The sequence below is a fragment of the Anser cygnoides genome, chromosome Z (genome assembly GCF_040182565.1).
Source record: "Anser cygnoides isolate HZ-2024a breed goose chromosome Z, Taihu_goose_T2T_genome, whole genome shotgun sequence".
NCBI lineage: Eukaryota > Metazoa > Chordata > Aves > Anseriformes > Anatidae > Anser > Anser cygnoides.
The window spans coordinates 99,968-115,594 of record NC_089912.1 but is presented as its reverse complement, the minus strand read 5'-3'; the positions used below and the strand labels follow the sequence as shown (position 1 = coordinate 115,594).

At 40.5% G+C, this 15,627-nt stretch overlaps 2 pseudogenes; both read right to left on the bottom strand.

Annotated features, from left to right (window-relative positions):
* Window positions 1-503: 503 nt before the first annotated feature.
* On the bottom strand, window positions 504-8,418 carry LOC125181769 (fatty acyl-CoA reductase 1-like; annotated as a pseudogene).
* A 15-nt stretch (window positions 8,419-8,433) lies between these two features.
* The window catches only part of LOC125181656 (fatty acyl-CoA reductase 1-like), a 98,722-nt pseudogene continuing 91,528 nt past the window's right edge, over window positions 8,434-15,627 (bottom strand).

Below are 15,627 nucleotides of genomic sequence, written 5' to 3'. Positions count from 1 at the left end.
ATTTACTCTGCCTCCCTTCCACTTTCAGTTTATAATCGCAACAATAATCTTAATGCCAACCGCTTCCCCAAGTTTACTGACTGACTAGGATTCTGACCCGAGACACATCGTGGACAACGTTGGTGAGTCAGACATTAATCTCTTAGAAATGCAGTCAATGGATTGTTATTGCTTATAGTTAGTAAATCTAAATAGTACCCTTGTCGTGTCGTCTTCATCTCCACCACCTTATCAAAATATTTTTAGCCCTGTCCTTCTTACCATGGCTTATGACCTGTCAATCTGAGCAAAACATCATGAAAAAATGCAGGCGATATATGGGAGACTGTGGTCCGACAGTGATGCAGAAGGGGGTTTGAACAAAGACTCATGCTACGGTGCCTTACTGCACTGCTTAACGGATTTGTTGTGTAGTTCAAATATAGGTGCTTTGCTGTAGGAGAAAAATAAGGATCAACATATTTTAATTATTTATCATTGAAGAATGAACATAATTTGCTAGATCTTGTATTCTGTTTACCTTGATTACTCAAACCCCCAAACAAAATATCCAACAAAAAACATCCTCATTTTCGCTAGAAAGTTTAAACTCGCTTCGAATTCAATGACCTATTCTCAGAGAAAAAAGTAGAAAAGGTGAGTTTTAGTCACACAGCATTCAGGGGAAGAAGAAATCAATATACATCACAGTGGAAGCATAGCTTTGTTGTTTAAATCTAAGAGGAACAGAAGAGACAGAGCTAGTCACCATTACCTTGGGCTTCTTCCAGTAATCCTGAGGTAGATATCCTACAGGAATGCTGGGGCCTTATGGCTTACAGCAATCCAGTAATGATATAAAAGGTGATCGGAAGTTAGATTAACACTGGGCCGTCTGAAGGCCTGTTCAAGAGGATTCCTCTTGAAAGCAGAAATTACATGGCACTCTGAGAAAGAAAAGCTGCGTAACAGCTTTGGTATGTAAAGTTCAATGGTTTTCAAAGTACATTGCAGCGTACAATATTTACTTTAGTATGCTATTTAAGTAACCATCCTAGCTCTTCTAATAACCACAAAAACTAAAACAGCTATAAGCTTTAAACCTAAGATACTGTTAAACTGGTTCTTATTATATCGAAGCTTTTTAAACCTTTACCTTCAGAATATTTTACTGTAGCTTCTCTTTCTGGTCCTCTTCCCTACCGTCAGTTGATTTTGAGAATTCAGAGCAATTTCAGTTTACGTAGCATGTAAAGCTATTTAAATATCCATCTGTATTTCATAAAGAAGGCTATTCTAATCTTTTAAATGAAGAACACTTTAAAAAAAGTAGGCTGAGGACTTTGCAAGCATCTGAAGTGCATTTCAAATTACCCATATTCAAGCTTTTTTAAAAAACATTGTTAGCATTGGATTCCAGGTCAAACTCTCGTTGACAACTGAAAATTCTTCACATGGCAGACACGTACATCTTAAAAAACTACATCAGAATTCACTTTATCTTTGTAGTCATCTCTTGTAACTTCATTCCATTGCTTACAGGAAGCCTTTAAATACCTCAATTAGAATCGTAATATAAATGAAGCCAGCAACTTTCCAACTTCAGCTGAAATGATAAGGCTTATAAATATAGATACATAAAACAGCAAAAGCAAGTAAAAAGGGTGAAGAAAGTAGTCAAGAGATATAATATGGATTTAAGTATTTAAGATAAAGAAGAAAACTAATAATCTTTACTGAGAAATTATTTCTAAAAAAATGTAGAGCTAATTAACAGCTTTACCATACCAGCCAGCTTGCTTTGCTATTTATTACAGAGCTCTTAAGCCTATTACAGAGCTCTTAAGATGCAGGTTACATTTTAGTCGGGATATCTAAGATGAAAAGAAGTGGCCATACTTAGAGATTACTTTTCCCTCAACGGGAATAGAGGAAGTCTCATGTAACCATCTGAAGACTAAGAGCCACCTCAATCGACAATTAACTGAAGCTAGACACGACAAAAAAGCTTCAAGTGCAAAACTTGTCATACACCCTCAATTATGCAGCTGTATAAAGTAATCCCAATGTTGAGCTCTTTACTCATATATTTACAGGAAGGTTGGCATTAAACCCAACATTAGTACTGCTCCTCTCGGCAATGCTTTTCTCTGCACACTACCCACACTCTACAGATTAAGCCGTTGAAGCATCAAGCAGAAAAATCAGTTCTGCCATACTTTAAAAAAATTGAATTAAAAAAACAGGAACAAAATGGAAGCGATAACTCTACCAGGAGAGAAAATTAACGGAAGAGAACAAAAAAACATGAGGCACTGCAAAATTGAGTTATGGCTGTTATACTAATTTCAACTATAAAAATAAAATTTGACCTACAGACTATAGCCTGTGCTTTTATTACTGATCTTATTTTTCTATTAAAGCTCATAAAAAAAGAAATACGACATACCAACTTCACTCCAGTGGAAAGCGTTGGTACCACATGTTGTACAGTTGTATACCATAATATTTCTTGGTCTGGAGGGGAAAAACATCAAAGAGCACATCAGAAGACAAAAAAACACACAAAACACATCAAAAGCCATATCTAAAGTTCTCTTTGCCCTCACCATCATTTACATAAAGCAAAAGTTGTCAGCCTCACGTTAGGTTTTTTGCTTCCTGAATCCTTCCAGTATTTTAATCCATCTTTGACATCTGTATATATGATAGTTTATAACTATGTATATATATAAAACTGTGTGTATATATACATACATAAATGACAAAAAAACGTATATATTTTTCCCCAGAGAAGGCTTTGCCTACATTATTCTAAGTCATACTGATTGCACTGAGGCCCAGGAAAAAAAAATCAGGTATAGCTTATACAATAGTATCATAGGTGATGTCTTCCTCCTCATCGTCAAATGTTGGCCATTATCCTAAGTTACACTCTGCTGGACTAAAGCTGTTAAAACCTTAGAACCCTTTTGTCCTAGATGAATAGCAGGACACCGATTAGAAGTTCAACAGAAGACTGATTTATCAAAATGCACAGTACCATCACTTCAAAGTACTCAGTGCTTTCAATTGTCACCTGCTGTACCTATTAACTCCAGAATACTAGGCTGCAGACAGTGTCATACTGACAACAACATCTACTGGAACAAGACCTGCTACTGCACCATTGGTAGCTCTCATTGTTCAAAGAATTCCTTTTCCTGCCTTAAAGGAGAAAAAAGACAAGACGCACCAGTAAAACACAAGAAGCTTTGCTGTCTCCAAAAGGAAGAAACATTTTTTTTCATTACTTACAGCAATGAAGAGGCCACTAGGTCCACTGAAGTTATCAATCCATCCCTATCACAAGCAGGTAGGAAGGAAAGGTTTTCGTGTAGTGAAGTCAACAGTTTAAAGTGGAAATTTGACAAGTTAACCCAGGAGAGCAATACTAATTTCCATGTGTCTAAATGAAGTTCTTCCATAGTAACTTGTTATATCATCAGATTTTGCTACAACTCAGACATGAGATCCACCTGTAGTTTCACTGGCCCCTCCAGGTGAGTAGCTAGCTTGTTATTTCTTAGCTAATAAACCGCAAAGTATTTCCTACATAAATACATTTTGTTGAAAATATTTCACTAGCTTATATCAACTCAGTTTAACAGTCAATAGCAAAACTGCTTATCTGTCTTTTGTGTTGTGTTTTTTTTTTTTTGAATTTTCAGATAGACATTTTCACTCAACTTCAATGCCAGTGTTTAAACATTACATACTTAATTAAAATTTATATACTTACTGTCTGACATATATGTATATTGTACCTACTCAAAAAGGCATGTGATGTTGATGTATTTTTAAGTGCTTACGAAATATTCAGCGTTGAACTGGAAAAGCCGTTCCAGCGCTATCTCCCATACTGGAAGAAGCATATAGCATATATACTATACATCAATGTAACAGAGTTCATAAAGCTTCTGCCATCCCCTGCCTTGGCTAAAACAAGTGGAGTCCAAACAGTTTTACGTCCTGCAGACCCCAGTTTCATTAATGATACTATTCAGCTATTGACACACCAGAGCACCTCAAAGAGGGAAAATAGATGAAATTACCTTTCTTACTTCACGATTCTGTATAACTATTTTGTGTGTAAAACAGTATCTCCCATTGTGACAGATGTGTATTGTTCTATGCTTAGAAGTAATTTATCCCCTAAGCTTCCCACATACGAATGCTGTATTTGATATCTTTTGTATGAGAGTTGTTATTCAGAAGCAGTCAAGCCACAGCTTTAAGTTTAAAAGATTTTCCTCTATGAAGGTCACTACAAACACAAGCTGTCAATACGTGCTACAGTTTACAGGCGTGAGTCATGTGAAAACTCAACTCACAGGAAAAGGCTCCTTCCAGCTAGCACCAACAACAGATGGCCTTATAACGGCTATGTTTATTTTTGCAGCTTCTTGCTGTACTACATATTCGGCTAAGGCTTTTGCACAAGTGTAAGTGTTAGGCCTATCGCCAATCAGTTTAGGTGTAAGATTCGTTCACCAGGCCATCATCCATCCACCTACAAAAACAAAATAAGAGGCAAGTGTAAGTTACCGCATACTATTCTACTGGGGAAGCGAAGAAAAAAGGATAACTAGATAAATCAAAAATAATTCTGCAAGTAAAACTAAAATACAATCTTTTCTTCAAAATACCACCCAGGAAAACAAACGCGGAAGTATTATCATTACCTCAGTTCATTTTTAATGCTACTGCTGTTATATCTATAATCAGTAGTAAAATGTCTTCCTTACCTTGATAATTATGAAACTAAAAATGATTACCTTACAAAAGGTAAGATTTTCTATGACATGGAGGAAGGGATAGACTGATTTAGAGATATGATTATTATTATTAATTACATTGTATATGACTCATCTCATACTTGTCCCATTTCACTTAGGGCTTGACAGCTACTAAATAAGACTACTAGATAAGACCTCAGGACAGCAAACGTACACAGGCAATACAGAACAAGTAACTTTCCCCTAGTAATATCCAATTTAAGAGTAAAAATCTATAGAACACGGGTATTCAGAAAGCACCAACATTAAAGACCTAACAGAACTGCTTGTACATTTTTGTTTCTGAGCAGTTAAAAGTATTTCAGTATATCAGACCGATCTTGCAATGGCCTTAGGTGGAAGTAGTGAAGGTTGCTGCTAAAGGTGAGCTGCTGTCTTAGTTCTCTCTGTCCTTCACAGTACCAGCACCAGTACATCTGGAACAGTGCAGCTTTCTTCTGTTTGTTTTTAATAAAAAGCTCCCTTGTTTTAAAAAAAGCTCCTGATCTAGCTCCTCATACAGCCGAAGAGCCACCAGTCTCAGCATACAGGAGGCTTCAGGAATGGCCTGGAGCATCTCCCTCTTTCAGCACTGCTCCACACCTGGCTCAGCTTAAAAGCGACCATGAAACCTTAGCCTATTTCCCTTACAGGAAAGGGTAGCATCAGCCATGTATTAGACTAACAGAACACCATCAGCCAGTTTCTTCATCTTTGTTTCTTAATCATTGGTTGGTACTTCATTACTAGGAAGGCACGTGGTTACAGATTACTGAAGTAACTTGATAAAATAACACATACTCAAGAGAATCCATCAGTTTCTTGGGATCAACAGGAGGTGGATAAACAATTTCCTCAATGTGTTTTCGATTGCAATATGCATACGCAGTCGAAACACGTATGAATACTTCTAGATTCGTCATTCGGTGTGCCAATGAGAGGAGCTGTTTCGCAGAAAGCACATTTAACTGAACAGCATCTCTGTTGATTAAACAGAAACTTGATTAGTAGAAAGCAAAACGAAAACAGCAAGCAAAAAGAAATAACCAGTCAATCCCCTAATTCTTTCCTAAATGCTTCAGTGGTGGCTGTTTATACAGTAATTCTAACATTCTGGACCCCTTCCTCCACCCCCCAAAAACACTATGGACATTAGTATCCTAACCTTCTACTCAGAACAACATGACACATTCCATCTAGAAATTTCTCTCTGTCTTCAGGATAGTTTTCCTAAGTTTCCCCTTGTTCTTACTGGCATCCTCGTGCTCTGTTACTAAACAGGCAAAGTCAGCGTACCTTCGATCTGCTCAAGCTAAATTCTAATCCAGTAAGTTTTTCCTAAAATGTGATGGAACAACTGCAACAGGACACCTAGCTGCCAAATGATATAAATGCCAGTCAATTTTAACAGCAGCTTTGAGCTTCCTAGGTCAAGACCTCAGAATGAAGGTTTAGGGGGGCTAGTAAGTTGGAAGTGATTATCATCTTCATGTAAGATAGCACAAGACTCAATAGTGCAACAGGATTACAGGAAGGAAGAAAAAGTGAAAGGAGGAAAAAATAAATAAATCAAGATCCACACTTTCATCCCTCCAACCTGACTGCTTCTCATTAAAATAGAGTCCTTAAGTACACTGTAGCAGGCAAGGTATATCTCTACATTTTGCACTGTATCAGAACACAGCTTATGGCCCAACTGCTACGATGATTTTTATGTATTTCAGATCTTCTCTCCAGCCTCTAAAAACTTATTACAAGCACTAGCCTTGTTTACAATGTACAAATCAATTAAGTTGTAAGAATACTGCTAAAAAAAACTTCATCAAAATCTTTGCATTGGTGTTACAGTTTAAGGATTCTTTATCGCACATTATTACTAAAACATTAGGTGGGCAATGGACAAGGAACCCCCGTCCCAAGGCAATTAAGTCTAGAAAGTGTTACCTCGGAAAAAGTTACTTTATCTAAAATAACGGTTTTTAAGTCTTCAGTGCTTCTTTCAAAGAGGTCAAAGGAAAGAGGTTCATAATCATAGCTGTAAGCATTGTTTTAAGATATAGAAACACACAGCCAATACAAATCAGGAAGGGTTCCAAAATAAGCCAAAGTATTTTGCTTTCTTGGCTTTATTCCTACCACTGACCCTGAGCTAAATACTTTGAACTTTACATCAACTAATCCCAGTAATAAATACGTGAAGGCTGCTGGAAGGTATACTCAGATTTGCCAGGTTCCTCAAAAAAAAAAAAAAAAAAAAAAAAAAAAAAAAAAAAAAAGCACCATTCTAGCACATCTGCTACGTGCTCCGGCCTCAAATCCTTCCTAAGAAGCTAATTTTCTATTTTGCTAAGCAATGCACTAGGCCCTCCAGGAAAGTGCAAACTGCCAGAAGCTTGCTGTATCAAGACCTTTCCACCAGTTTTTCCAATCCCACTGAAGTCCCTCTAGACTTTTCACAGGTTGGCAGTTCCCTAGCATTGAAGGTCCATGAAATAGCGATAAATAGGGGCTACCTTATGTCATTTCAGTATACAGTTCAGCATTCTCACAGAAGTAGTGCCAACATTTTAACAACTCAAAATATTTCTCAACTCAGATTTTCTTTACCTAAGAGTTGCTTTACATTCATAAAAATTGGAGTTATTTTTCACAAAGTCATTTCTCCAAATTGTTTATTTATTCCAGTGTTTCAACACTGAATCAGGTCATTTTTTCTAGAAAGCAAATATCTTTTCTTGCTTTTGGGAATCCCTTTTTATTATTATTATTTCCTTAATAAACTCTGTACAAGATGGAAGTTATTCAATTTTGAGTTTTAAGCTTTCTCCCTCCGCACCTAATTCTCCCTACACCCTCCAATGCAAACTTGCATTCTTCTTACTGGAGGACTTTCTGAAGGCTGGGCAACATTTAATTCGCTGTTGGTTCATCAAGTAAAGAAAGCAAGCACTAGAGCTTCCGCCCCATCCCAGTTTTGGGGAAAAGTTATCCTCTGAAAAGATACACTTGCTTTCTAACAAGGGGAGCTAAAGGAATAGTTTGTGTTCTCTTACACAAAAGAAGCTCCGATATGAGTAGTGAGCACAGTACGTACTGCTTCAGATTATTTATACCCTCTTCAGCCATCCCAGAAATCAGAGCAACACGTGATGTTAGGAAGACTTGGAAAAGCAGTATGTTCTCAAGTCTCTCTCAACAGCTTCCCTTCAAAAAGGCCTTTGAAATTCAGGTACCAGAATTCAGTAAAAACACCAAGGGGCCTATAACACAGTACAAAAGTCATGTTTTGCTTCTAAGCACCAAAAATGGATGTCTTTTTGCCTAAAGCTTGAAAAAGATGTGATTTCTTTCATGTCAAATCGTGTATTCTAACTGCTGGCAAAGCAGGTTTAAATAACGTATCTTCTGTCTGTCTATGAAAAGCAAATGAACACCCAATAGCGAGTTTTAGGTAGGGAGAAAAGGTTAACACCCAAGGGGGAATCATTAAATTGACCAGACACACAAAAAACAAATGAGATTAGTAGTCAGACAGCCTGAATATTTGCAAGATTTTGCAGACACCTGATTCACCCCTTCCCTCTGAATACCATCAGCTTACCAAACTAGAGAATACAGTATTTTAAACTCCCCTTAGCATTTCATTGAATCTGACTGTAGCAGCACAATGAAATATGATATTAATACAGTCTATAAGTTTTGGTTGGATTGGGCTACTACGGTCCAGTTCGGGCTGTGTAAGTTCACTTGTAATTACTATTATTTTTTCTTTGAAGTCAGGCTGCTCCTCTCTCAACCTGTCAAAGAGCTGTCAAAAAAAAAAACAGGACTAAAAATTCAAACTAATAGCCAGTGAAGATAAAAGACACGTTTTATAAGTGAAGATAAAACACATTTTCTGCCCATATATAACTATATTGCCTTATTTCTCAAAACCAGTAGTGTTAAGTAGTGTTTTAGGAGTCCTACAACACGTTACTGACTTACCATGAACATATTCAGTGATGAAGTTGTTCATATACATTTTAACCCAAGTGGTGAAAACAGAAGTATTGCATGCGTTGCACAGAAAGCAGTGAGATTTCGATGTATACTTCTAAAAAGGAGGAAGAAAACAAAGGAAAAGGCTACAAGCGGGACACAAGCAGCAAGAGAGGAACTGGGTGGACGGACAGCCAGCGGGGCAGAGGGACAGAAGAACCACCCAGGGGCAGGGAGCAGGACAGGTGTGATCGACAGGGTTGGACAGAGAGCCCAACAGAGACACAACTGCGACAGCCAGGATGACCAAGAGTAATAATAGCAATTTTACTCTTACTGACATCAGAGAGTGTTGGTTTGGGATGAAATCAGAGTTTTAGTTTTTGGATCAGAGATGACTCTGTTGAACAGTCTCTGCCTTTCCAGTATGCGAAAGGAAAAGCCACGAGGATAAGCGCAGAAGTATGAAGCTATCATTACCAACAGAGATGCTGGAAGTAGGCTTCTCAGTATCACTTTTGGTACTCGTGGAATAATTGCCTGAAGTAACTAGGCAAATTAAACTAATATTCACATTTTAAAGAAGATGTACAGCATTGAAGAAGCTTTCAGGGTGGAGGGTAGCTGCGCTACCTAAGCGTTACCTAGGCCTCTAACTTTACATGCTATCGCACTAGGGGAACTCGGTGTGCTAACTCTAAGGAACAGTACAGAGCGTAGAGCGGAGTGGAGACATCACGGATAGGCCCTGTGACGAGATGGGGACCCGATGCTCTTGTGCACACTGAGACCGATAAGCTGCACGTTTGCTACCCTGAGCCAACGACCTGTCATGGTTTTGACAAAACGCTGTACTCTAGTGAACTTTTTCTCATTATATCATCATTATAATATCAAAACACACCTCCACCCCAAAAGCTCCATGCCTCCAAGGTGCGACCACCCCTCACTGAGCACGCGCTCTGAATTTCTCCTTTAAACAAAAGCAAGAACACTTTCTACCAATCATAACCAAGATATGCCTGACTAGAGTCACTCAAGCTCCACCTAAAAGGACAGAAAATAGTCATAGAATATCCTGAGTTGGAAGGGACCCACAAGGATCGTCAAGTCCAACTCCTGGAACCACACAGGTCAACCCAAAAATTCAGACCATGTCACTAAGCGCACGGTCCAAACGCTTCTTGAACTCCAACAGGCTTGGTGCAGTGACTACCGCCCTGGGGAGACTGTTCCAGTGCACGACAACCCTCTCAGTGAAGAACCTCTTCCTGATGTCTAGCCTGAACTTCTCCTGCCGCAGCTTGACACCATTCCTGCGGGTCCTATCACTGGTCACTAAAGAGAACAGATCAGCGGACAATGTAAATTGGCTTAAGTGAAAGGGGATGTTAGGGAAGATACCATCACGAAGGATACCTTTCTGACTTCCGGGATCAGTCGACGGGCTGAGCCTCTTTTCCCCCCGCGTTGGGATGTGATAGGGTAAGATTTGAACACTTGGTTGTACCAGGTGTCTCCATGGAAACTCAGAAATCTCTAGAGCCTTTGTGCCTTTTAACGCATTAATAGCCAGGACGAGTGCCTGTGTATTTCATGTGTGCTCGCTTGCTTTTGCAGACAGTGAATTTATCTCCGGCAATCCAAAGAACCTGTGTCCCTGTTGCTGTAAGAAATTGCCCTACTAGATCGAGGACGTGCTACGTTACTGGTGAATCCGTGACCGTCAGAGTTCAATAACCTGAATCCGACCAGACCCGTAACAGTTAGTCAGCTACGCCCCTTAACACAACAGTATTTCATAGGGAAAAACATAAAGCCTAAGATTTCTCATCCCTGAGGCCTTGGGAGGCAGGCAGAGAAGGAATCCGAGACTCTTAGTGTCTCCTGAGAATCGCAGCTTACAGTTACTCCACGTCTTCTGGTCTCACAGGATGAGGCAGAGGTATCATTAATTCCTTCTCCATCTCGCTGGAAAGAGCTTTTCTCCTCTCTGTGACAAAGGAAAAAAAATGCTATGATCGTGGGAGTCATTATACAAAGCCACACTCGGTGAATTCACTATTACAGTTAAGATCGTTTTTAATCAAAAACACCTTGGCAGCAATGTTACCACTGCAAACATAGCGCTGCAAAAAAATTCAACTCAAGAGAAAGAAAAGGGCGAGCTAAAAGGACAAATAACGTGACCAAAGGCATCTGCAACTGTTAGCGTTCATAAAGACACATAATCCACAAAGTGATTATATGAAGGTGCTTTATTAGGCGCCGGAAGCTAGGGGCATGCCTGCCCAAATCTAACTTCGTCCAATTTGTTCACTCAGTTCTCTTTTATCTCCTAAAATATTACATATGCATTAAGTTTCACAACACATCTATGCATATTCATCTCCTAGCTCCGCCTAGCCCCGCTTCGTATGCTAATTATCATATCAGTCCTTCTGCGCTTGCGTAGTACTCTCTGGTGGTCGTTGGGATGAAGTAAGATGTCTTCATCAGAGTTGAACTTTTTAACCTTTTCTTCTTACGCATGTTCTCTGAGCCCTCGGTCTCAGTCCAAACCGCAAGGTTGGTTTGATCCAGTTCCCAGGGTCCGAGAGGCCCCAGTTATCTAGGTGTCTTGCAAATCGGGCATTCTTTAAGTCCTCCTCCTTACTCCTCATCATGAATCGGTGCATTCTCTCATGCTATCCTTCCACATAAATTTTGTATCTTCCAAGCGCAGCCCCGGAACAGCACATCGCAAATGTAACACATATTAAGCAATATTGTATATTTCATCTTCCATTACCAACACAACAACCATCTGGTAGATGGTTGTCCACAGCCCTCGGATTTCATGGTCGCCTTTCCTGACAAACGAATCCTGGAAGAACAGAAAAGATACACAACGTGTCCACTAAAACTTTTGGGGAGACTACTGAAAAGAAAAACAAAAAATACAGAAACAGCAAGCGGCCAGTACGTCAGTTTTGTTAACAGAGTTACATTAACAGACTTGAAACTTCCACGTTCTGTGTAGCCCCAAGGTGGTGCTGGGTACATCCACTGATATTAACGGGGTGGCACAATGTAAGAGATAGTTAATAGACCAGGTACACCTGAGGTGCACAGATTGCATATCCCAGGCAACAAAAAAGGCACAGCTTGGCACCCAGTTTGGATCAGTTTGCATATGAGTCTGCTCATACAGGAGTATATGCAACAAGCAGAGAAGTCTTTTACTCCACGGACTCAGTTTCATTATATATATACAGACATATACATATGTATGTATATATATATTTATATAACAAACAAACAGTTTAAACTTTATAACCACTTGAGTAACAACCGTTAGCTACACCTACGCTTAAAGCCAGGACTACACTTAAGTGATTAAGTAAACATGGAGCCTTATCTGTGAAACGCTGGGAATGCCCCATAACCGCTGGGCATCTTATGCACAGCGTACATAATTTTTGCACAAACGTGCATCTTAATACACAAGGAGGAGGGGCGAGGCGACAAAGGTTTTAGAGACGCGTCAAGACCAGAACAACCACTGGGCAATCGCTCAAATGTGCAAAGCTCAGCTAAAACCTGCGCAATTCCACTGAAGGAAGGAGGCTACCTACTTGTCTGCTTAAAACAACCTCCACAAAGAACATATTACAAAATCAAAAATGAAACCATCGTCCAGCAAAACAAACATCTGGAATACAAAGGGCTAAAACTGACAGCTGAGGTTTGATTCTTTAGCGATGTCAAATGTCTTCAGATCCTACCTGACTTCTCGTGGATGGTGGTGTTGCAGCACAGAAATGAGGGGATCGGGAAGATCACAACAGGCCAAATGTGGTGCTGAGCTCCTAAAGGAGCTGGTGGGATAGCACTGATGAGAGTGAGACCGGCTGTCAGCCTTCTGCACGAGCTGAAGAAAAGGAGCCCAAGTGTCGGAAGAAGCTGTTTCTTCTCATACTTCATTTAATACATAGCGTCTTTAAATCCGGGGCGTCTCCTTAGGGAACAGATAAAGAGGTAGAGTCAGCGGCTCCAAGGACACTTCAGGATCCTAGTTCTTTTTATAGTTAGCTGCTATCCATAAAACCAAACCAGTTAAAATGGAGAGTTATGTTAAAAATTCTGGATAATAACAAAAGTATGGGATTAAAAAAAAAACAAACACACGCTTGCATGGAAAGGAGGTCAAATTATCTCTTTCATTTCCCAATTCCCCTGCAAACTCTATGCTCAGCTCCTCTTAACTCACTCACCTATCCAAACACCGGGCAGATGCATCAGTTCTCATTGTTCTTGGTAAAAAGACAACATTTTCACGCTTGCTCTCAAATATCATCTCTTTCCAGCACACTTTCCTGCAAGCTATGCTAATTCCTCCAGACTTTTTAATATATGCTAGAAACTTCACTGTTTTATCCTAATGACCATCTCGATGGGAGTCACCGAGCTGCTATCTTTCATTCTGCTGTCTTCACAAATACAAAGAAAACAGTACTTCAGCAATGCTCTCTGACAAACTAGGCGATACGTGCATCGACCTCATACATAAGGAAGGAAAGAATTCGTAGACAACATCCAGAAAGTATTACTTTGTTAGATATCAGAGTGGTGGGGCAGAATGACAATGCTACACAAGACTGTACCTATGCTCCTGGGATTGTACACAGTTTGCTGGAATACAAAAAAAAAAAAAAAGTAAGGTCACTGTGTGGAACAAGTTCACTCACTCCATTATTATTGTGAATGATAAGAATATTTTAGTAAGCGTTCTTTTAAACCCGTAGAACTTTTCGGATTTATCGCAACTCGGCTTCATGAAAACTGAAACTTGCAGTGCAAAGATCATTTATAAAAGCTTTTAGCAGCTGACCTTTTAAAGCATGGATCTGGTCACCTTCCTGGTGGGTAATATTCGTCTCTCTCCCCCTTCCCCCACCACCACCAAAAAAAAAGCTTAAAGATCACAAACTGGGACTTCTTGGAGGTGCGACTCCATTTTTCACCTTACCTAATACACACTGTTTCTTCGCTATGCTAAGCTTTCACCATGACTGCATAACAGAGTCTCACTGATACTGTTTCCGTCTGAGAGTTTCATACGACTTCCTCCAATTGAATGAAACGAGCGTTTTCCGTTGTGATGGACGTCAAAACCAGCGATGTCTCTCGTCAGCTGTGGAGTCCTGCTGGCAGTATCACCAGCTCTCACACAACCCCATCTACCTTTTGGGGTCCGCCCCATCCGTCCTCAGCAGTGGGAAGTTCTTCCAGAAGCAAACAGACTGTTATTCGTTCCTCGGTGGAGCTGAGGCTCTGCAAGGCTTTGCTTTTTTTCTTCCCTCACTCCCCCTTCATTTCCAAGCTTAAACTTAACACATAAGCTCGTGGGGCTGCGGCGGGAACCCCCAAATCAAATCCCAGCCCCAGCATCCCACAGTCCCCTACTCTCAGGCCCATCAAGCTACAAATGCACACAATGCTACAGACTGCAGTGGGCAGGTCCTTCAGGGCAGGGATGTCGTCATCTTTTCAGGTGATGTTCAGCTCCCTGAAAGGGCTGAAATACCGCGCCCATACTCACTTCCCCTACTTGATTCACACAGGTGTAGTCAGGGGAGCAGGGCCACGCCAGCACTCCCTGCTCACAAAGCCGACTGCCTACCTCCAGGTTTGCATCATTTCCCTGGATTACTGCTGCTTCTGACACATTCCTGCTACGAAAGCATAGCTCACTGGCATTACGCAACCAAACGCGTGGATTGTGCTGTCTGCAGTATTTTGTCCCACACGCTCCTGCCCCAGGACAGTTATTTAATCAGCTGGTGAGCCCGTGCCTCGAGCAAGCATCTTGCTGGGTAGCCAGCTCCTAGCCTTGAGGGGACACGTGAGAACTTCCAACTTTGTTTCCTGCTAATGTTTGAAGTAAAAGCAGTAGGGAAAACCCCTGGAAGAAAAGTCTTCCTTAAGCTGAAGACCTGCAATATCGCAAAACTGCTATGAAATATTACGAAGGCAGAAGGATGGCTCAGTCAGCCCACTCTGACCAAATGTCAGTGACCTCCCAAAGGTCTTTCTGTTTGCAGGAGCCCGTTTTTGAGATACTTTTGTGCTGCTACCCTAGTGCATGCTGTGTGTTTCTCAGGCCACCTAAAATTCTAGAAATGCAACAGTTCTGGTTTTCCCACCTATTTATTATTAGTACCATTCTTTCAAGACAGTCAAAAGAAGGAATTTACGGTTTTATTTGGTAGAGAGTGAAATTACTTTCGCTATTATGCTGTCACCAAAGTCAGCTGAAACTATAACAGAATGATAAATGAGAGATAAAATAATTTTTCTTTCTCGGATAGCGTTTGCTTCAAATACTCATGCCAGAACCAGTTTAAGGAATCCACGGGTTCCAAGGGAGGGAGGCTTGCCAAAACACATTCTGTCTCTCTGATAATTTCTCAGTGGAGCATTTCTCCCTTCGGTGTTACTGGGGTAAGGACAACGACTTGGATTTCAGAGAAGCAAGGTTTGCAAGGATAGGTAGTACCTTGAGATAGATGAGATTTCAGGGATACAACCTCGATACCTACCAAAACCTGAATTCCACAATGCTGCTTCTGCAATCTGAGGGTCAAACTCTTTTGCCACAGATGGGCAGGGATATCGGACCAGCGCAGAGGATCGCTTCAGGGGTCAGCAGAAGTGGTAACGAGAGAGCTGCATCCCTCTGTGATAGATACCTGTGCCCAAACAAGCTTTCCTTCCGCTCACAGGGGAAAAGACCTGGCGTCCTACAAGAAGTCTCACGTCTACCACTTTGGGGGGTTATCAGTCAGCTTGTCTGTGCTTCAGCTTC